The sequence below is a fragment of the Lemur catta genome, chromosome 11 (assembly GCF_020740605.2).
Source record: "Lemur catta isolate mLemCat1 chromosome 11, mLemCat1.pri, whole genome shotgun sequence".
Taxonomy (NCBI): Eukaryota; Metazoa; Chordata; class Mammalia; order Primates; family Lemuridae; genus Lemur; species Lemur catta.
This window is the reverse complement of record NC_059138.1, coordinates 77,049,921-77,074,532: the sequence shown is the minus strand read 5'-3', so window position 1 is coordinate 77,074,532 and position 24,612 is coordinate 77,049,921.

The window sequence follows — 24,612 nt, the reverse complement described above, 5'->3', positions numbered from 1 at the left end:
TGCTTCATTCTGCTGCTATAACAAATTACCACAAACTTAGTAGCTTAAGGCAACAAATTCATTATCTTATAGTTCTGAAGATCAGAAGTCCAAAATTGGTCTCACTGGCTAAAATCAAGGTGTCAGCAGGGCTGCATTCCTTTCTGGAGGCTCTAGGGGTGATCCATTTCCTTGCCTTCTACAGGGGGCCTTCCTGCCTTGGCTCATGGCCCCTTCATCATCAAAGCCAGCAGTGTAACGTCTTCAAATCTCTCTCCGACTCTGACCTCTGCTTCCATAATCACGTCTCCTTCTCTGACTCTGACCCTTCTACTTCCTTCTTATAAGGGCCCCTTTGACTACACTGGGTCAATCCACCCAAAGAACCCAGGATAATCCCCTCATCTCAAGACCCTGAACTTCACCACATCTACAAAGTCCCTTTAGTCATGTAAAGTAACATATTGACATCTTTGATGGAGGCCACTATTCTATGTGCTACACACCCATCTTTCTCCCACTATGCACCTCTTGTGCTGAACTCTAGTTTCACAGCGACCTCTGAGGAAGACACCATTGGTACCAGTCACTTCTTGTCACAGAGAAGTCATTACTTCATTGGTATTGTAAAGACTCTTTTAAAAAGTGTAAATGGCCCCATAAGGCTCTAATTACAGCTACGTGAGCATGTAATACATTTGTATTCAGACAAAATTTTTTCTTGAGTGCATAGGCTTTGGTTAGAGTTAAATCTGGACTCCACCATGTGTTATCCATGTCACTTAGAGCAGGCTGCTTTCTTTTGCTGAGCTACACCAGCTCCAACTCAGCCACACTGGCTACCACCCTTACACCCCACCCCACCAGCCCTGAGGCTTCTCTGTGTGAGATTTGAGGGGTATCCAGGGTGTCTTAAATTATACAGTAAGAATCATAATTGGACTTCATAGACTTAGTAGAAATAAATAAGTAGAAGACAAATAAGATCATAGAACTTGGGTAGGCTTTTTACCTGAAGTCTAATATATTAATTTTCTTCTCTGAAAACATTTTCAACATTTATTTCACAGAACCAATACCACACATACATACACACACACAAGAAACTTTTGACAAACTACCTAAATGTCCAACAAGATACTCAGGTGATGAAATATCATGCACATTACAAAATATGATGTTTAAAAATAGTTTTTTTATTATTAATCCTCTGACCCCTCCCTCTCCTTACCCAATCCTATGTGTCTCTGTGATTCACTAAAACTTGTCCAAACTGTTGAGTGTTGCCCATGGTTCCCTAAAATACTTCTCTTCCTTTCCCCTATTAATACTATATTTAATTTGCTAAAAGGTCCTTGTTTAATTAAGAAAATATTATATTATTAGCAAAAAATCTATTATGGATAATTCAAACATATAGCTTATGTCTTTCCTTAACACAATATTTTTATCACCTCATAACATGAAATAGAAGCTTATTATCCACCCCCCTGGAAAAGCTTCACACCTTGATAATATTATTGGGGTCTGTTTGTTCCCTGGTCCCTTTATTCTGTTGTTCTCATTCTTTCATTCACATTCCCTCCGTCCATCGTTCTTTCTCTAGATAAGGAATATATCAGTTTGGCTCACTGCAAACAGTTAAAATAATGCAATGTGTTTAAAATAAGGTGAAAAATTCATATTCCCACCTTCTAAATCTTTAGTCACTGCATAATAGCCCATTGCATCGAAATACCACAATTTCTTTCTCTCTGGTTCTCCCTTCGCTGTTGCTGCAGAAAGCAGAATATTCTCCTCATTATATTTATAACTTCATGTAATTTGTTAGTGGAGAAATAATGAAAAAGAATGAAAAGGCATTCCTACAACAATTCTCTTAAAAAAAAAAAAAATCTTTTTCCCAAACTCCCTCATTTTTTGATTTCTTGCCTTAGAGGAGTTAGGGGAATGGTCTGGTAAAGTTATTATTTAGCTACATATTATCAAACAGATAATTATCAAAAAGAACAGATAATTACTAAATCACCACTTCCCTCTTTCCTGACAATTCCCAAGTGACTATGACTGAAATGGACCAGACTCGCATGTCTGAACCAGAAAGTGAGAGGGAGCCACGACTGACTTAAGAAAAGCATCTGCCACAAATACAATTGCTTTTATTATATATGTAACAAAAATTATATATCTATAAAATAGTTTTTATATATGCCCATTTAAATATACATTTGTGCAAATGTATTTTATTGTCGGGTTGGAACATTCAATTTCATTGAAAATCGTACCGGAATGACATCCTCACACTGAAATATCACTCCCTAAAAACTAGAAATGGAACAGCACCACACTTATAAGCAGTCTTTACCTCCTGGACTGACTCTCTCTCTCCCTACCCACTTCGCTGGAATTGGCTAGCTTTCAAAACCACACTATTCAATTGTCAGTTCTTAACCCACACAACTCCAGATTAGTCTTTTTTCCTCCTCTGCCCCCTCTAGGAAATGGCCCAAACTCCACTTTCCTGCTTATATCTCAACCCCTTCATCACCAACAGCATTTAAAATCAGTCTATTTGTTTCTGACAACTCCAATCTGATCAATTTCACCAGCATCCCATGCAAGCCTGTTCGTCAGGGAACAGTCCAAAGAGGGAGAAAAGGCAGATTCTGTGTCTAGTCTCTTCTTTCAGTGACCAGGGAGAGCATTTAGGTTGCTATGGTGTACACCCAAAAAAGTTTTTGATAGAAAGTCTTACCTTCCTCAGTTGGAGGAGAGCTCTGGGGACAAGCAGGGCTCATCCCCTAAAGAAGGTGATCATCAAAGCCCCCTCCACCAGCCTCCATCCACCTGCACAAAAGCTCCGCTCCTGAGCTGTCTGCAAGTTGTATGTCCGGACAGTTCCTGAAGGAAACAGTGCAGCATTTGACTAATCTTTCATAATATTTTCATAATCCACGCCCATTTGTCCTAAAGAAAAACCTGTTTTTCTGATCCAAAAGGATCAGGAAACACTCAAAACAGGGGGCTGGGACAGTATGGCACCTTCAGACAGATGAATCAGACTGGAGGATGCTTTCAGCATTCATGGGCCTTACAAGGTTTTTTGAGCTCTACTTTGTGTGCCAGACTCCAGGTTAGGACAACGAGATGTGAAGGTGAACAAATCACTCTCCTCTCCATGCAGGCACTTGCAGCCTTTTGGAGGCTACAAATGTGAAAACAACTAGTAACTCCCACGGAGGAGTATTGAGGCCACTGAGGGAGAGGGGATGAATTATTGATGGGGAATCTGGGAAGGCTTCCCCCAGGGGATAACGCCAGTGATGAGTTTTGAAGAATTAATAGACGCTTTCCTGACGAGTGAGGGTTGAATACAGTTGAGGCTGTGGGGAGGATGGTGAAGGCGGGGAGAGCACCATATGCAAATCTCAAAGTCAGTGAACAGCATGGCGCATTTGGGGAACTTCGAAGAAGTCTGTATGGCTGAAACACAGAGTACGTGGAAACAAAGGGAGAGACAAGGCTGAAGAAGGAGAAGTGTTGTCCAATGGGCTGACTTATGACTTAGAAAATGATAACTGGGAATTTGGGTACCATGATGATTCTACTCTTTAGTGTCTGAACTCAACATATTATTTGTAATTGTCAGAGAGAAGCATTGAAGGAATCAGTTCAATATCTATTTAGTTACTCTGTGTGATCAGAAAATGGGTGGTCTTGCTGATCAAATGACCTAGCTTGGGTGAAGGCACTGATTATCAGCTTTCAAATAATTAGAATAATTAAAGCACATTAAATATTAAGGCATCATTAGTATACTGAAATATTCCTTTGACAATCCAAAACGATCTTCAAGACTTTAGAATGGCTCAGGACTATTATCAGTGTGAATCTTACTCAGCATAAGGGCAGAGATGATTGCTAACAAGGTTGGCTGAAAAGGAGGTGAGCTTAGGGTTCTCCTGTTTTAAAAATCACTTTGCATTTAGAGTATTTTTACACCTTCATGTGCTGGGAAGCCTCCCAACAGATTGAATTTGGGCCAGTATAATAAATGAAGCACTACGCTAATAATGTTAATACAAACAGATAATCAGAATAAACCACATTTCCCCGTGTGATCTTGCAAACATATGGTCATATGGTTGAAACTTGGCAAGTTAACTGTCATAAGAACCCGAAAGGCAGGTGGAATGAATTAGTAATTTTATCCCTAGGTCAGACCTCCGTCCTCGGTATTTTCCTGTTCCTACAGACCAGCAAACCCTTGAAAGAACAAGTATACATACTATTGTTAAAATTTCTTCCTCCAGTGAAATCATATTAATGATTATAATTCGCTCCATTAGTATTGACTTTACGGCTTCATTAGGTGCTTCCACGTTCGTGTTCATTATTTTATTTTGTTTTTAAAGATCTGTTGGATACCTAGGGCAGGAATCTTGCTTTGTTTTGTTTTCTCCCCTACATTTAACATGTAAGAAGCCAAGGCTCAGAGAGGTGGCTTGCTTTGCTCAAGATCACATGAGCTGAACTACAAGCCATGCTTCTATCTTCAAACCTGAATATCCTTTCTGCAAGACCATAGTGCCTCAAGCACATTTCCTTACAATACAGTTGTCCACAGTCAGTACATTGTGCTGTTAGGGTGGGCTCCAGGAACTCCTGACCAGTTCCTATAGCCCTCACATGATTTTTAGTTGACCCAATGCCCCTCTTCCTTAGCCTTCTCTAATGTCTTGGCCAAGTCATTACCTTTTAAAAATTGTTTTGTTTCATTCTACCTTGACTTTGACCTCTCTTGCTCTCACCTGGTTTTCCCAGGTTCTGTCTCCTGCCTCTACTTGGATTCTCCCTCTCTGCTAGCAACCTAAAGTGTCATGTCTCTTTTGGATGGCCCGCCTGTCTTCAGTTTGTTCTTTCCCTCAATACCCGTTTTATTGATTTTTTTTCTATGAGAACTGTGGACTAGAGAACATGAAACAAGAGATGTCTTCATCTTGTGTTTGGCCCAGCACCAGGCTCAGCATCTCAGCCTTCCGGTTACCACTCACTGGGGGATATGGGGATAAAGCTAACAGCTCCCAAAGACCGAGGACAGGGTACAAAGCTCTTCCATTTCACACCTGTAAAGGATATAGTTGAACCTTCACTGCATCTTGCTCCTGCTTGTTGAGCCAAAAGCAAACATCCACTTGGTTAGGAGCGAGATGAGCATCCTGGCTCAGGTCAGCCCAAAAGGGCTAGTTATCTAAGGTAGACCAGGTGGATAGCTTAAGAATCTAAATCCTGGTAAAGAGGATACCAAGGCCATCTAGCAATACAGCAGAGAACATCATGTCTAAGAATCCAGATAAATTTTCAGAATGAAGGTCCTAAGCAATGTGAGCACCAGTGTGGTGGTAGCAGTGAGATCTGCCCAGATCAGGATGGGAGATGTCTAAACAATAAGAAGTGACTTGCTTTTGGCTTTAGGATTAATTATAGTATGCAGGCATGACTACAGAAGGCAAAGACTTAACCAAATGTGTAGATCCATGGATAACCATCTGTAAGACCAAGACAGAAGGCAGAAAAAAGAAAGGAAGTACCTGAGAGAGCAGGAGGTAGGCAGTAGAAAGGGGGTTGGCAAAGAGTAGCAAAGACTCTGGTTTAATCAAACCAGGGCTCCACAGGGCACCCCTGCCCCACCCCATCTAACATATATCTAATACCAGACATGTACAGTACCCTCAAGCCACACTGAGCTAGTCAAATCTTCCCAGAGCCTCTGCTCTCTCTCGCCCCCATGACTTTGCATATGCACTTTTCCTTCTGCTGGACATGTTCCTGGTTGGGCCACTTGAAAAATTCCTAAGCATTTGTCAGGGCTTCACTTACCGATGATTCCCTTTATAAATCTCTCCTTGGCACCTTACTTGCCAATTTATTTGAGCACTGTCTATGTTCCCTACACCATTCTAATTTAAACCTCACCTCAACCCTATGGTATAGGTGCTACTGTTATTCCCATTTTACAGATGAGAAACCTGAGACATGGAAAAGGTTAAGGAGTACAGCATCTCAAAGAAGAACCAGGATTCAAGCTCAGGGAGTTGGCTCTAGGGCCTGGACTCTTTACTACTCTGTGTGCTTCCCAAGACTGAGTTAATCCCCCCTCCCTAATGCCATTCCTGTACCTTGCACATATTACTATAATATCATCACCCCTCATGGTAAATATTTGCTCAAGTGGCTTTTTTACCCACTAAACAGATTCTGGATCAGCAGAGTCAATGGCTTAATTATTTTTGTTCATAGCCTTGTACTTGTTAACCCCAGAAAATGTTCCCCCCTGTATTTCTGATCTCAGTTAATGACATTACCATACACTCAGAATCCAAGCCGGAAGCATAGGGATTATTCTACGACTTATCCCTTCTTCCTCATTCTCATCACAACCAAGTCCTGTACAATTCTTTCTCCTAAATCGCTCCCAGATTTATCCTTTTCTCTTTAACTGCACTGCCACTACCTGTCCAAGCCTGAATGCTTTCTTTTTTCTTGAGTTATACCAGCCACCTTGCTGTTCTCCTTGCTTCTTGACTTCCTCTCACTCCAATCCATCCTCACAGCAAGTGGTGATCTGAAATGGCACTCACTCACCATTGTAACTGTTTCACAGACCCCAAAGGACTTTTTTTTTTTTTAACACATCACACCCCTGTAGATGCTGCTTCCTCTTTTGGAACAAACATCCTCTGACTTCTTTGCCTGTGTGTAGTTCCTACTCATCATTTGAGATCAGTTCACTTCACTTATCCATCCCACAACTGTTGGGACCTCAGTCGGGCCCTCTGCTCTCCAATCACCCACAATGCAATTATGAGCATTCTCATTTGTGTCTTTCGTGACTGGTCTTCCATGACCTTGTTATATGGGTTTGTTTTGGATATGTACCTAGGAGTCAGATTTCAGGATTACGGTCAGCTAGTCAAAGTCACAATGGCTGCAGAGTCAAAGATTGGTGAGAATGATGACTCAGATATGGCTAAATTTACATTTTTACTTTGTTTTTTGTGCAAATAGTATACTTAGATCCATGGTGTTGTGAGGGATCATAGCTTCTTTGGGTTTCTTTTTAACTCAAGGGGAAACCTTCAAAGTTTGGAGGTCTCAGCTAGCCTCAAAGAACGAAGCTGAGAGGCCCAGAGTCTTGAGCCTTCTCTTTTTTGTTGTTTGGGGTGGAAGTATAGGGTGGATGTAGATAACATCAACCATCAATGGCTCACCTTATTACCAAAAGAGGAATTTTATGCCATAGCAGAGTTGAGCAATCTGGGTGCATCTCTGTTTGTTTTCTCCTTACATTGTTCCTGCTCATTTTCACGGGACATCGCCTACCCTAGAGTGTTTATGCACACTTAATTTTACCCAGTTCTGCCTAGAAGGCTACTGCATTGTCCACACTCCCACCAGTAGTGCAGGAGAGATCCCATTTCCCAACACTTGCTAACTTTGAGCGCTCTATGATTTTCATTAAGCTGGGTATAAAATGAGATGTCAGTATTGTTATAATTTTCATTTATCTTATTATACCTTAATTAATAAGGTTGAGAATCTCTTCACCTAATGGTTATCCTTTCATGCCCCCCTTTCTTGGAGTTGTACAGTTATAACCTTTGCCTATTTTTGTACTGTGTTCGTTTTTGTTTCTGATTGATTTATAAGAGTCCCATGTATTTTCTAAATTAATCCCTCATTGGTTTTTGAGGTTGCAAATATGTTCTTCTAATCTGCCACCCATATGTTAATGTAATCTATAGAGTGGTTTATTGAACAGAGGTCTTTAATTTTGATGTTGTCAAAAAACAATTTTTGCCTTATGGCTTGTGCTTTGGGGTTCTTATTTAAGAAGTACTTCCCCACCCAATGGTTAAAGATTTCTCATTTTTCCCCATTTGCTTTACAGTTTCACCTTTTATATTTAGGTCTTTTATGCCTTTGGAGTTCACTCTTATAAGTGATACGAAGTCTGGGCTCAAGCTTATTTTTTATGCATATGGTAAGCCAGTGCTCTGAGTACCATGTACTGAACAAGCTGTTAGTCCATCTATCTCCCCTTACTTCTGTTTATGATGCCATTTCTTTAATATACCAAATCTCTCTCTCTCTCTCTCTCTCTCTCTCTCTCTCTCTCTCTCTCTCTCTCTCTCGGCTTACCTGTCTGCACCACCAACACCCTGTTTTTAGTTACTGTAGTTTTAAAGTAAATCTTCATAACTGGGAGGGAAAGCTCCTTTTCTTTGCCTTGTTTCTACCTTAAACATTGTTATTATTATTATTAAGACAGAGCCTCACTCTGTCACCCTGGATAGAGTGCAGTGGTGTCATCATAGCTTATTGCAATCTCAAACTCCTGGGCTCAGGTGATCCTCTTGCCTCAGCCTCCCAAGTAGCTGGGAGTACAGGTACGTGCCACCACATCCAGCTATTTTTTTTTCTATTTTTAGTAGGGACAGGGTCTCACTTTTTCTCAGGCTGGTCTTGAACTCCTTATCTCAAGCAATCCTCCCTCCTCAACCTCCCAGAATGCTAGGATTATAGGCATAAGCCATGGTGCCCAGCCTTAAACATTATCTGTACATAAAATTTTATGACTCTGTTGAAATACTCAAAAGTGCCACATGAAACTTACCATTCAAGCTAGCTTTGAATAGGTGTTACTCTGGATTTATAGAAAAATTTTGAAATAATTAACAGTTTTAAATTTTTCAGTTTTTCTCATCAATAATTATGGTACGGTATATTTTTTCATTTATTCAAATATTCATGTTTATTCTCTAATAGAGTTAACATTTTTTTCCTCAATAAACGTCTTGTTCATTTTTACTTAGGCTTATCTCTAGATATTTTCTAGTTATTTCCCTATTGCAAATGACATCTTGTTTTCCATTATATCTTGCAACTGGTTACTTCTGTGATGACTGATTTTATGTGTCAACTTGACAAGGCTATGGTGTCCAGATGTTTGGTCAAACACCAGTTTAGACATTGCTGTGAAGGTATTTTTAATGTGAGATTAACATCTAAATCAGTAGGCTTTAAGTAAAACAGATTACCTGGCTTATGTGGGTAGCTTCATCCAATCAGTTCAAGGTTTATAGAGAAAAAGACTGAGGGCGGGGTTGGGGGGAAAATCTGCATTCAAATTCAAGCTGGAACTTCAGCCTGCCAGCTTGCCCTGCAGATTTTGAACTTGCCAGTCCCCAGTGCTGTGTGAGCCAACTGCTTAAAATAAATACATACATACATACGTACATACATACATATGATACATAGAGAGAAAAAAAGAGATCAATTTATATATATAACATGTACATACTGTTGCCTTTGTTCCTCTGGAGAACCCTGACTAATACACTGGTATAGAGGAATGATATTGATACACAGTCCTTAAATTGGTTTCTTGGAATCTGGCTGAACTCTCTTATTTGTTAGTATATTTTGAAAATTCTGTTAAGCTTTCCAGGCACATGATAATGTAATTCACAGTAATATCTATGTTGTCCCTTTCTTTTCTATTTTCATACCTTTTATTTGTTTTTCCTCCTCCTCTTTTATTTATTTATTTTTTGTCTTATTGCTTTGGTCAGAACTTCTAATACTATTTTCAACAATACAGTAGTAGCGATAGTGGGCATATCCTTGTCTTATTCCGTACATTGAAAGGACCAAGTCTATGTTTCTCTGTTGCATATGATGACCGCTGAAGGTCATTAATGCATAGATTTTTATCAAGTTATGGAAACTGTCTTCTTGTCCCGGTTTTCTAATAATTTTTCTAAGTTAAATTTTCCTTTTGTGTACCACTTCCTGAGATAAATCCTCATTGACTATAGCATATCATCCTTCAATCTTTTAAATTGCGTTCCATTGTATTTTTACATCCGGTATTGTTATTGAGAAATCTAAAGTCAGTCATTCTGACTATTATTCCTTAGTAGGTGACCTTTTTCTGCTTGGAATCTTTTAGAACTTTCTCTTTTCTTTCATGTTCTTAAATTTCACTATAAAATAACTTAAATATTTTATACTCAGTGCCTCCTACTGGTTCTTCTTTACTATTTCTTGTTCCAACTTTGGTTTTCCAACATCCTCCTTTGTCATTTTGAGAATATTCATTGAATAGTTATACACATATTGCTTGTCTATTATCCATGCTGAGAACATAGCTGGGCCAAAACAGATCTCATTGAATTTATATTAGAATGAAGGGAGACAATCAAATAAATATATGTCAGGTGGTAATAAGTACAAAAATTAATATAAAGCAACTAAAGGGACAGGTAATATATGTGGGAGTCATTTTCAAATTTTTATTTTGGCATAATTTTATTCTTCTAAAAAGCTTACAAAAATAGCACGAGGAATGTATGTATGTCCTTCACCCCAGTTCCTTATTTTTAACATTTTACCACATTTGCTGCTCTTTCTCTGCATATCTTTACATACCTATAGATCTATATAGATAGATCTAAATAATCTTAGAGTAAATTGCAGACATGATGCCTTTGTATCCTTATATACTCCAGTGTTTATTTTCTAAAAACAAGAATAATCTCTTACCACTGTATCAAAATCAGGATAGTAACATTGATAGAATACTGTTCTCTAACTACCAGACCTTATTCAGAATTCACAATTGTCCCAAAGATGTCCTTTATAACAAAATCTTAGATCATGAGTTGCATTCAGTTCTCATGTTTCTTTGTTCTCCTTTAATCTGGAATATTCCTAAGTCTTTTGAATATAATGATAACAATATTATGAAGAATTATCTTGCAAGATGTCCCTCAATTTCAGTTTGTTTAATGTTTCTTCATAGTTAGATTCAGTTATGCATTTTTGCAGAAATACTACTAAAGTGATTCTTTGTTGTGTGTTCTTCATGTCAAGAATCATATGGAATCAATTTGTCCCATTATTGGTGATACTAAATTCAATTGTTTGGTTAAGGCGGTGTCTTGCTGGGTAGGGGCGTCATTTTAAATTTTTCTCTGGTTCATTAATATTGCTTTATTCAGTCTAGGCTGTTCAAGTTGATACCATTCTCTTAATGTGGTTTGCTCCTTAGATATCTCACTACTTTCCCTCTGAGCTCATATTCCCCTGGATATAGTGGTGATCTCAGCTGAGAATATGAACCTGCGGGGAAAGGTTAAAGCCTGGATCCTTTCTTCTGTCCCTCTGTCCCAGGAGTTTCAGTAGTGCTGGGATGAAGGAATGCCCTCAGGCAGGGGAGCCTAGGGCCTGTATTTTGCACCGGTCACTGGCTCTGCTCTTTTACAACAGCCTCTCACTCATTTGTCATCACCTAACCAAACCTTTGCAGTGGGGAAGGGTGATGATTAAGAAGGAAAAGCTCAACTACGGCAGTTGTCACATATCTGTTGTTATTGGCTCTGACCTTGGCCTGGCTCCAGCTCCACCCTGGCTAGGAATCCCCTAGCTGCCCCAGGCTGGCTGCTGACCTTGACTTTCAGAGGTAATAGATTTTACTGTGGAAAGGATACCCATGGTGTGCTATATAGACAAGGGTGTCTTAGGGCATCTTAAAATCCTCAATGTGGTCAAGCTGCATAATTGGATCTGGTATTTATTTTTCAATTATTGATACTGATGAATTCCTGATCAATGGGCCCAAGTTTAGTTGCTAATTTCTTCTTTAGGGATGGAAACAAGTACTGTAACTATTACAACCTCTAGCCCTTCCCTGCCCCCAGCAAAGGTGGTTTTGTTTATCCTGAGCATAGAGGTGAGTTAATCACTCCAGTTACTCACAGTCTCATTTCCCTCTTCTGAAGCCAAGCATTTTAGGTCAGTGGCCAAACACTGGGATTAAAGAATGCCACAGGTGGAATTTACCCATGATGCTGTTATTCCATTACAGTGAGGAACAGAACAGCTCTCCCTGATGGTAAAATACATTACATTTCCACCAGAGGAAGAAAAAAAAATGTTAGCCTAATTCAAAACAAGGCCACCTCTGGGCTGTCATTATCATAGAATTTTACTCTGAGAGGTTTCCCCCCAAGTCTTTCCTTCTCCCTTGCCCTGCTCCCACCAAACTGGAATGAATCCACAACCTTTGGAGCCGATGAGTGATGTTGAGTAAAATATGTCTTGATAACTTAAGAATGTTAGAGCACTTTGGCAATATCCTCCGGGGTCTGTTGAAAGAACAGGAGGGACAGAAGCATTTCTTTTCCCAACTAAAAGGTGTTCAGACATGACCTGATTCCTTCCTCCCTCCCAGTAGTTTTGGGAAGATGCTTGCCTGTTTCATGGAAGTGGAACGGAGGGTGCAGAGGGCTGACTGCAAAGACAATGTGTGCAGTATGAGGAGAACAAGGGCTTTCTGACTTTCAGTTCCAGGAAATATGACCCCATAATCTCCTCCATCTCCATGCCCTAAATTTCTTTCTGATGATAGTCATGGAAACATCAATTCTCCCCACTGTAAATCAATACATGGAAGGTGAACATTGGTTTGGCCCGAAAAGGTGGAACATCTCAAAGTGGGGGCTTACAGGTTATAGGTGGGTTTAAAGATTCTTTGATATGTGATTGATTAAAGAAATTAAGTTTTGTCTAAAGGCTTGGAATGTTTTAAGATGAGGAAGTCTTTTAATCAGAGACAAGCCACCAGATGTATACCCAGATTCAAAGGATCTGTTAAGTAAATTGAGGACCTGCAGGTTTGTCTTGCGTAGCCTTAGGCCTGTTAATGAGCTACAGAGGATCTCTACAGGAAGGGAGGGGGCATGACGAGGTATGTCTGACCTCCCGTCTCATGGCCAGCAACTCAGCTTTAGGGATATCTCCTTGGCCAAGAAGGAGTCCATATAGTCAGCTGTGGGGAAGCTTAAGATTTTTTTTAGTTCACACCACCCCAATATGTAACCCAATTTTATAACAGTCTTGCCCAAGGACTTTCAGGTAATACATGGGGAAGCTGGGGTGCAAACCAGGTCCTTCTGACCCCAAAGCTTATAGACTTTCCATGATGTCATTGTGCTTGACATTTCACGTGTGCTGTCTCATACTGGGTCACACCATGTCCAAAGCTTCTCTTCCTTTAACTACCTGAAGCCCAGACCAAAGGGGGCATATTTCTTCCATCAACAATTAAGATGAAATAATATCTCTGTATGATGAGACAGAATGTTTAAAATGAAGAAGGCTCTGGAAAAATCTACCATGCGTAATCACCATATACCTTCCTTTTGGGCTCCAATATTTTCCATAAATATTTATGAAATGTCTATTATCTTCCTCAACTAGTGTTAGGAGATCAGTCAATTCAAAATATGAGCCATCAGAGCCTGCTGCCATGGTTTCTGCTTTCTGCTTTAGGAATCCAGCATCCATCTTACCAAGTCCTGGAAAAGAGGCCCAGAAACAGGACCTTTACACAATTCAAGTCCAGATTAAAATATTCTTTTTCACTCTATGAATCACTAAACGCTTTGATCCCGCAACATGATAACTTTAGAACTTCAGCATTGTATTCAAGAGTAGTTTAAGAAACAAACACATCTTGCTGTTCTGACAAACCCTGAAGAATTACCCCCTTTAGGCTTGTAAGCCATCGAGGGACACACCAGACAACACACAGCTGGTGGAGCAGGGGAAGGAAGCAATCTCCAACCCACCCCGCTCCAAGCTGCCTGCCCTGAGCACAGCCAGGTGCCCTCAGAGGCTCTGCTACTCCACCACAGGAGGCTCTGCCATGCGGGACTTGGAAAAGAGCCAGCAGTCAGGGCCTGAACTTCCGGAAAGATTAGACAGTCCTCAAGGGACTGTTTTTTCAACTTAAGCAGAGAACAATAAATATGAATAGTTCAGGTAATTTTGTTAACAACAAGCTAAGGAGGGGGACAAATGGGGCTTGGTGACAATTCCCTTATTAGTGAAGGCTCGCTTTTTGGAAGGAGAGAAATGTTTATAGGATGGGGGGCAAGTGAGTGAGCACACGCCCAATGTAGCAAATGTTTCCTGTTTCTCTCATCTCTCTATTGGAAACTTTCAAGTTGTTTAGAGTCAAATTTCTCTCAGGTTTATTAAATATTTTGTTAAACACATTTCTTACAAAAGCAATTTGATCTGAAGGGTGAGGCACCACTTGGTAATAAGGGCCTTTAAGAAAAAAAATCTAATTTCCTCTAAATTTCGCAATTGGCCTCTCCTTAAACTAACAATGAAGCATCCTCTTCAAAACCTACCCACCTCTGAGATTAAAACAAACAAAGAAAAACTGGTCATCTTCCACAGAGTACCAATACTTATCACCCACACTGAAAGACAAAACCCTAAAACTTCACCTGGTATACTTGAAAATTTTATTTTTTATCTACTGATACTTTTATAGATTAACTCTTGTTACGAAATTTCTAGTATTATTGCATTAAATCAGAGATCAAGACACTGAGATCATTGCTTCTTTGGAAATTTTGATACTGATTATGAGTTAACATATAATTGATTTTTGTACATATTTTATTGGCACCAGAATTTAAGGTAGATTCTTATGTTGCAAAGATGTAAATTTGGTATGCATTTTTTAAATAAGCCATATTAATTATATTATTCACCCCATCTATAATGTTGCTTATAAATGCATATGTATAAACATATTTATGTCTGTGTGTGTATATATACACATACACACAGTACTATGATCTGTTTCTACTCCCAACAGTTCTGACACCAAATGTGTATGTGGTTTTCCATACCAGCAACTGATTCAACTGAATTCTGACACTAAACATGAAGTTAACCTCAGAACCCACATGTTACAGGGTTTTGTGTCCTGACTTCAGACACTAGCCACAAGTCCAGGTGTCCTACATTCCAGATTGACTGGCTGTGAATTGGAGGTTCCTATGACCCTCTCCTCAGGCTCAATAATTTGCTATAACAGCTGGCAGAGCTCAGGTCCATTATATAGAATGCAGCTCAGGAGCAGCTAAATGGACGAGGTGCATAGGGCAAGGTATGGGTGGGGTGTGGGGTGCAGGGCTTCCATGCCTCTCCAGAGGGCCACCTTCCCAGCACCTGGATGTGTTCACCAACCCAGAAGTGCTCCCAACCCTGTCATTTAGGGTATTTAATGGAGGCTCCCTTACATAAGCATGACTCATCAAAGCATTGGCCACTGTGACTAACTCAATCCCCAGACTCTCTCCCCTCCCGAGTGAAGGCTGAAAATTCCAACCCTTTAATTGCATGGTTCACTCCTCTGGTGACCAGCCCCCATCCTCTAAGAGTGACTTCATCAGCAGGAACTCAGGTATGGTTGAAAGGGGCTTATTATGAATAACAAAGAGATTCGTATCACTCCTATCACTCAGAAAATTCCAAGAGTTTTAAAAGCTCTGTGCCAGAAACCAGGGGAAGAAGAACAAATATGCATTTCTTATTATATCACAATACATAAGTACATTCATTATGTATTTGTTCTGACAAAGGAGGGTTACATAGGCCAGCTTGCCTTTGCACCCAAAACCACTCTTTTTATATTATGACTTCTTCATTCCTGAGCTCCTAACTTTGCTTCATCTCTTGGTCAATTGGAATGGATCTTCAAGTAATTTTACCAGCAAGGGTAGGTACATTATTGGTATATCTTATGAGCTTCAATTTATCAGAAAATATATTTCTTGTGCTTTCTCACAATGGACTGTGTCTAAAATTCTTGGGTCTGAAACTCTTCATTGAGGGAGGAAAACAAATATTACTTTCTTGTCTTACTGGCATTTAGGATTATAAATGAGAAACTGAGTTAAACTGATGTTTGTTTCTTTGTAGAAAACCTGTTTTTCTTAGTTGGATCATAATTGATTTTTATCTTTATTCTAGTTGTTTGTCTTTATCCAAATGTCTAGATATATGTGTTATTTCTTTGACTTCACATGGAAATATGCAGAAAGTGTTCTTTTACCATGGTTTTGATTATTATAGTCTTTGCTGCTTTTCCCAGGGTTTTATTCAGAAATAATAATTATTCACAAGTTGGCCATCTATACTTGTGTTACTGCCCCACTAGGTTCCTTGCCTGCTGTCCAGGAAGAGGACAATAGACTGAGATGACAGGAGTTGCCTAGGAGAAAGAGTTTAATATTTTGAGGCACCAAGCAAGGAGATGGGAGAAATTTCTTGAATCCATCTCCCTGAGAATTTGGGGGCTGGGGTTTTTAAAGGTATTTTGGCAAACAAAGGGCTAGGAAATTGGGTCTGCTGATTGGCTGGGGATGAACTCACAGGGTTGGGGAAGCAAGAATTGTCTTCTTGGCTGGGACAGTTCCTGGGTAGAGAGGTCACAGAACCTGTTGGGTCAGTTCCCACTCATGACCACTGGTTTGGTTGACATCAGTTGGTCCCCCCAAATGTGGAGTCTGGAAGAGTCTGACTCATCTCAAAGACCAGTCTTAGGTTTTACAATAGTGATGTTATCTACAGAAGTGCTTGGGGAAGTCACAAATCTTGCATCTGTCAAGGATACGTAACCCTTAAGCAGTAAACAGTTACAGCAGTGAGCAGTTATGTAAGTGCACCCCAAGGGCCATTCCGACTATAACACTAGGCTACAGGGAAGCCATTTTGGTTCCAGTATGCTTTTGGTTTGTTCTGTCTTAAAAGTTTAGAATTAATCTGCTGCTTGTTTACACAGCTTCTGGGCACAAGATTAGAAAATGACTTTAAGGAAAAACAGATCAAGAGTCCAGAACAGACCAACCAGGCCAATGGCAGACTGCTGATGACAAGATCCATCAAATGTGACCTATCGTTTACTGATAATCATTGAGCAACTCATGATGGCTTGCACAAAGCTTGCTTTCTGCCCCCAACCTCCTTTACCCCTTCCCTTTATACATTGCTCAGTAAGCAGAGGAGAGGAGATGGTCTTTGAGATAATAGTCTGCCACCTCCTCAGCCTGCCACACTTGAATAAACCACCTTTCCTTCATCAACACTCACTTCTTGTATCTGGCCCTTGGGTGGCGGGCAGCCGAACCTGCGTCTGACAGCAGCTACAGGAGGGTAAGCTGGGAAACAGTGGCTGGTTAGCTTTTAGCTATTACTTCTGTAGAAATCAGATTTTTACCAGTTCTTGCCTTATGGGCCTGCCCTTACTTTAATATAGTGGTTTCATTTATCTTTAGTTTGATCATCTTTTTTTTATCCTTGTTGTTCTCTTTTTGTGTATTTTCATTGCTTTCTGGAAAAATTTTACAAATTTGTCCTTCATATCACTGATCAATTATTTACATGTCGGTTCTGCTCTCCTCCCATTAAGTAAACTTTAATGCTGCTATTGTCTTTTAAGATTCCTTGAAATTCTATATTATGAGTCTATTTTAATCCTGCACTCCAACCTTTTAATCTCACTCTGTACTCTCTTTATGGCTGTCTGCTCATGTTTCACATGAATCATATCTTTTTGTCCTCTAGTGAACATGCCAAACAGCTTCCCTAAATTTTCTGTGGGATCATGAGTGCAGATTTGTAGGAATGCCTTCCTTCTCTTATTGTTTCCCAGTGATATGCTAGAGGTCCTGGGCGGAGGTTATTTTCCCCCATAGTCACCATGCTGTTTTCTTACTATTTTTTGCTCCTTAAAGAAATGTGAGAGCTAGTAATTCTCATGTTTATTTTCAGATAGAGTGAAAGATAGCCCCTTCTTCCTCTCTTTCCACTTACTGATTCCCCTTCTCAAATCCGAAGCACAGGAGAGGTTGATGAGCACATCTCCCAGATCCATGACCAGTGTCTAGTGTCAAAGGACAAAATCACAACTAATTTAGTTAAAGATCTCAATTGGCTTTATTTGGGATTCTAGAGTCCGTAAAATAGAATAAGTGTTCCAAGAGGCTGAGCAGAAGGGGTTGGCTTTATAGACAGAGAAGGGCTGCAGAAAGCAGAAGCAGAGAACAAGAAGTAGATTAGTCCTTTCAAAGCTACTTTTCTCATAAGGTAGAGACAGGGAGACAGAACAATAGAAAAATAACTGATTAGTTATATCAGGTTTCTTCAGGCTACTTCTTTCGTGTGAGGATTAAAGCAGAGAGAATTTATTATCATGCCCACTGAAGACTGAAACTTGCCTGTTGGGGAAAATGGCTGTTATCTTTCTCCTGATTTCTCAGGTGGTCGGATAACAACTTAGTTTGGGTTTGGTGATGTGGAACTTCAGCCTGGGTGGCTCCCTTTTGATTTTTTTGTTTTATTTGGTTTTATTTTAAAGAAAGGAAGTCATGCTATGTTGTCTAGGCTAGACTCCTGGGCGCAAGAGATCCTCCTGCCTCAGCTTTCCGAGTAGCTGGGGCTACAGGCACGTGTCCCTGCGTCAGCCTTCATTTTGATTTTTAGTCTGGTCTGTTGAGGCCTAGTGCAGAAACTTAATTCAAAACAATAACCTTTTATAATTTTTATTTAAGACCAGCAAGATTTTAACTAGTGAATAATTTTCCTTCCACTTTCCTTAGTTCTCTGATGCTATGAATCCAAACAGTATATAACAGTTGATTATTCGAAGTTTGTGTGGTCTGTGAGTTTTTTCTTCCTCAGCCTCAAACTTCACTGATTTCTTTACAGGCTGAAACTTTCCAGAATGCACTTTGCTGAAGCACTGCCTTCAATATGTTCTAGTTGAGCTATGAGACTTACAGTCTCTGCCTTAGAGTTAAAAAAGTAGGCGGTAAAAGATTGGAGGATAAAGACATTGCTAATCTTGTAAGTAAAGATTCTAGTTCTCAAATCTTTATGAGATGTTATGAAAGGAGAAAACATCTATTATTTCATTAATGATACTGTTTTATGACAATGAACCAGGTCATGACACAAACTGATAGCTTTCTGCTTTTTAAACTAATTCCACTCATATTCTATTGAGTGTTGAGGCATCCCAAATCTTGACAATAAGTTGTCTATAAATGTCAGTTCCTAATGCTCTGAATTTTCTCTTACTATACTTCTTTATGAGTATTTTAGTGAAGAGCTGGGAGAGTCTCATTGGGGACTACTTATTAAGCAGCATTCTGAGCAAGAATTCCATAACGATCATTTTTTCATAACGCTGTTGTAAAGATGGTCAGAATCAACAAACCATCAGGCATTGATCTGTAAGGAATCTTACATATCATCCAGTTCAGTCTCATCTATCTGAGATATGGACCTGGGACCAGTCCCTGTGGTGGAGAAGCTTACACTCAGGCAGGGTCTCCGAAAATCTAAAATTCCCTTAGAGGAGATTCTGCGATTTTGCTATTTTTGCTTTCTTACCTTGGCTACAGTCATGGCCACATAAAGCAATGGCTCAGGGGGGTTGGATCCTAACTACCCTGCCAGCTTTCCTCAGGGAGGCGTGTACACTCTGTCACATCCACATCTGAGCATCATCTGGCCACAGCAGGGAGTGGGTTCGTGTCTCTACCTTCTGTTTCCTCTCCTCTGCCTCTCCCTCCCCAACTCCTACCAGTCCTAGCAAAACATGCCAATCTCCCACAAAATGATTTCCCATTAAGTTCACTTTTGCAACATTCATATGACTAAGGGTAAGAAGATAAGACATTCATCTGATTAAGGGTAAGAAGATTGACCCCACTTGTAGGAAAAGCAAGCGAAGTGACACATTTTGTTTACCTGTGTCCATTCACCTGTTCCTCTTCCCAATTAGATATGGGGATTGTTCTCAACCTCACACACTCTCTGGTGCATTCTTTTTGTGTCTCTGTCTCAGTCTGCCTCTGTCTCTCTCTCATACACGCAGACACACACACACACACACACACACACACACAGACACATAAATACAGGCAAAGAGTATTAATGATTGTCTGTCCCTGCCATGACCTTGATTGTCTCATAAGAGCAGAATAAAGCAGGGATTCACAAAGTATAATCCAAAGTCCATGGGATGTTAATATATATTACATGGACTCAGAAACACTCCTCTAAACAATGGCAACAGCAAATGGTGGTCAGAAGAGGCTTGATGGCTATTTGACATTTGGAAAATGCTGATTAAGCTCAAACAGTCCTGGTAGCAGAAACTCTTAGGATGTTTTCTGTGCTAATGTGAGTTGAGAAGCTCCAAAACCAGGGTGGAGTAAGCATTGTTTCCCAATTTACTGAGCCATGAATATTTTGCAGGGATTGGGTTTTTACCAAGTACAATTTTTTTTTTTTTCAAAGCTGTGGACTAAATACCTTCCCCAGTTTTCCCCAAACCTTCTAGATTTTTGGACTTTGGAGTAATAAAGAGCTGGATTTATTTATTTATTTATTTATTTATTTTTGAGACAGAGTCTCACTTTGTTGCCTGGGCTAGAGTGAGTGCCGTGGCGTCAGCCTAGCTCACAGCAACCTCAAACTCCTGGGCTTAAGCGATCCTACAGCCTCAGCCTCCCGAGTAGTTGGGACTACAGGCATGCGCCACCATGCCCGGCTAATTTTTTCTATATATATTTTTAGTTGTCCAGATAATTTTCATTTCTATTTTTAGTAGAGACGGGGTCTCGCTCAGGCTGGTCTCGAACTCCTGACCTCGAGCGATCCACCCGCCTCGGCCTCCCAGAGTGCTAGGATTACAGGCGTGAGCCACCGCGCCCGGCCAAGAGCTGGATTTAAAACCAAATCCTACTACTTGCTAGCTTATTGGTCTCTAGTATGTTGTTGTTAAATCATGCTGAGCTTTAGTTTCTTTTTCTCCAAGAATTAAATAATAATGAGTGTTGCACTGGGTTATTGGGAAGATTACGCAATAAAAAGTCCACTCAAGTGCCTAGTAGAATGCCTCACTCCTTTCCCCTGAAGCAAACATTTCTGATTAAAAATTTTCAGGCATGATAATAAACTTGGCTGACCCTACCCAACATGCAAATCTCCAGCAAATGGCTAGTGTTTGAAGAAAATCTCCCATGTTCCCTCTGACCTCTACGTGGTTGCCAAGGTGCCTAAACACTTCATATACTGAGCATTTGTGTTAAAGCACTGAAGACACTGCTAAAACATAGAAGTCCTGGTGAACAGTAAGAGGTTTAGTACCACTGTGGAAGTAGGCCTGTCAAAGTAACATCTACAAACCAATGATGCCCCAGAGAGCAGTGGCTGAGAGACACTGTGTGCACGTTAGAAAGACAGGTTTTGAATTCCTACTCTACAACTCACTGATTGGGGATAGGGTGATCAACTCTTCCTAGTCTGCCCAAGTCATTCCTGGTTTTAGCATTGCAAGTCCTGCATTTCAAGAACCCCTCTGTCCCAGGCAATAAGAACACTTGGTTGCCCTAGGTGGAGCTATTAGGCCCATACTTTAACTCTTGAAGTCTAGGTTACTCCATGTTAAAAGTAAGGGTTTGAACCAAATGACCTCTAAAGACAGTTGTGGCTCAACTCTGGTGTTCTAAGACTTTTCTTTGGCAAAGCACCTGGGAAAAAATTCCAGTTTATAGTGGCTCAGAACATGATAGCTCAAGGTATAGTGCCTTTGTGTACTGAGTACTTCGAACTGCAGGAGACTGGAAGGCCTCAGATGCAAGAAGTTCTCTCTCATCTCTCCTCACCATCTCCTTTCTTCCCTCATCTCTCCCCCAAGCTGGGTCATAGAAAGTAGAACTCCTTGCTTCAACCTGGGAAGGTCCTATCTGACCTCCTCTCTTTTTCTCTGAAGGTCTTCACGTGACAAGTGTCCTGCCCCAAACCAGAGGGAGAGAAGGGGGGAAGAATATCATACAGAGATGCAAGAAAGAGTCTGAACAAGCAAGCCTTGCAAAATTCCCCCCAGTTTATTGCCATTAGATCATATCCTTTTTATCCAATCACATTTGTCCACAACTACCCACTTCTTTCATCAGACTCACCATAAAACTACAGTTTTCCCTGGGCCTTTGAGTCTTCATTTCTGAAGGCTCCTGTGTCATGTAAAACTTTGGTTAAATGAATTTGTTATACTTTTCTCTTGTTAATGTGTCTTTTGTTATAGGGGTGCCAGCTGTGGACCTTGTGATGGGTAAGGAAAAGATTTTACTTGTTCTCCCCTATAAGTTCTAGAAGCAATTATGAATATAGACAGAATATAAAAGAATTTGCTTTTAGGGAAACCTCATCAGCTTGTGTTTAGCAGCGTGTTCATTCAGATTAAAAGTCTTAATCCCATGATGACTGCCGTGTGACATCAGATGATTCACCTAGCCTCCTGCGTACTTTGCCTGTGAAGATTGAACGATGCATAAAACTCTTTAGCACAATACCTAGTACATTGTAGGTACTTGATTTTAAAAGTATATATGAATGTGTATATTATTGTGTACTCTAATGAGTTAAGCAAATATTTGTTGAGCGATTTCTGTGCTCCAGGCACTGGGGATATAATCTTGCTTTCATTGTATAGATGTGTTCACTAAGAAGTCCATGCACAGTTGAAATAATATTAGAATATTCGTCCCTGAAGCTGACTCTAATCTATTTTCCTATCATCTAGTGACTGAATCCACTCCACACATTGCCCCGCGTGGTCACCCAGGCTCTGCTGTACATGTGAACAGGAATGAGGATCTCTCCATTTTCCAAGACAACTGGTTCCCATTTCAGAGGCTCTGATGGTGGTATCATCACCCTCTAAGTGAATCCAGGCCTCCAACACTGCTGATTTTGTCTCACAATAACTTTCATGGACATTTAAAATAGCCTTGACCTATGTTAAAATCACTGCCCACATATTCTCTCTTCCAATCTTTAATTTTATGTATTCTTTTTCTTTTGCTTCTTAAAACAGTAATTCATAGCTGAGACATTCCTCTTTACCTGCCATTCCTTTCACATGGGACCACATGGGACCCCTGCCCTTCTTTCGTTTCAAATAGAGCTGATGCCACAATATCTGATTTGATTAACTGCAATGTCCACTCGGCTGCTTGATTAACTGCGAAGTCCACTTGCCCTCCTGCGCCGCAAGGACTCCCTGTCATCGCAGGATGCAGCCTGGGCTGTTTATGCTCACATCAGCGGTGAGGCCTGCTTCCCCGGGGACGAGGTGGCTGTCCACTGTCGTGGAGCAGGAACAGCAGAAGGAGAGCTGCTGCCCTTTGCTTCCTCCGAGTCCCCTCGCTGCATCAAAAGGAGCCACAGGATTTCTATCTCCCCTCTTGGCAACAGTGCTGCAAAGCAGAGGTGGGGGGAATGGGATAGACATGCTAAGGATCTGGGAATATTCTTTCTTGTGTATTTGGAAGGGACAGACACAAGGATTATTTGAGAGAAATGTTTTTATGAGGACAAAGGCGGATGCTCTGCTTCATCCCCTGTCTTCTTTCTCCACACTCAGAATCTGCACCCCTTGGAGGTCAAGGACTTATTATATCAAGAATCCTGCATGTCTCCTTGTTTTTGTCTAACAATGGGTGGGCAAACCACTGGGGTTAGTAGAGTGGGCAAATGAGATTTAGGAGGCTTGGGGAGTTCCAATGCTATTATTGCATAGGGCAAATTTGAGCACCAGTGACTGGACTCAAACTCTGGTTTTGCCCTTGGCTAATGGTGCAAATTGGGGCAAATTAGTTGTCCCCTCTAAGCTCTGTTTCCTCATCTTCAAAATGGGGGTGATATAGTACTTCTTCATAGGATTGCAATGAAGATGAAATATGGTGATCCCTGTAAAGCACTTAGCATAGTACCTGTACACACTGAAAAAGCAGTAAGTGCTTGTCCTTAATTCCTCCAAGAAACTGAAGTTGAATTGGAATCTCTTAGCCTTTTAAACTTCGATAACATTTATAAAAGGTCATGGGCATGATCGATGCTGAGTAAACAAGTGTGGCCTCAAGGTGAGTGGGCAGGACAAGTTTGGCCTTAGTCAGAGAGCACTAGGCTGCCTCCCACACCTGCCCCAAGTGCAGGGCAGGCAGCTTTTCTGCTTGGCCTGGGCTCCCTGGCTCCTCACAGCTCAGAGTGGCCTACTATTCAAACATCCAGCTTCTTTTGAACTGATACTCTCTCCAATTTCATAAAGGGGGTATGAAGCAGCTTACAAAATGAAAGGATTCCAGTGGGGAAAGGGGAGGAGAACTAACATTTATTAAGGGCCAACTGTGTGACAAATACTTTCACAGACACTGTAATATTTCATTCTCAAAACGACTCTGAAGGATGTGTGTTAATAATCCCATTCAAGAGAAGAGAAAACTGTGACTCAAGAGAAGTGACCTGCCTAAAATAAAAAAAAACACTGTGTCCTAGGGTTAGGTCTTAAACTTAAGTCTGAGTCCAAAACCCAAGTCTTTGTTACCTGACCAAGCTACCTGATCAGCTAACAGATGTGAATGAATCCACGCCAATTGCTGGACAGGATTCTTCCCGGCCTCCCGGCCATGGATTTTCCTTGTCAGTGACAGGTTTGGCTGGAGTGTTCTACATTCTTTTTAGCCATACGATAGACGAAACAGCTCTCAAGGGGACTGGCCTTGAGACCAAGCTCCATTTTGCCCACAGGGCAACTCACCTAACCTCTTTGACTCCAACTTCCTTATCTAAGAGACCAAAAATTAACACTTTTCTCTAGGACAGTGTCAGGATTAAGAGATGATAACTGTA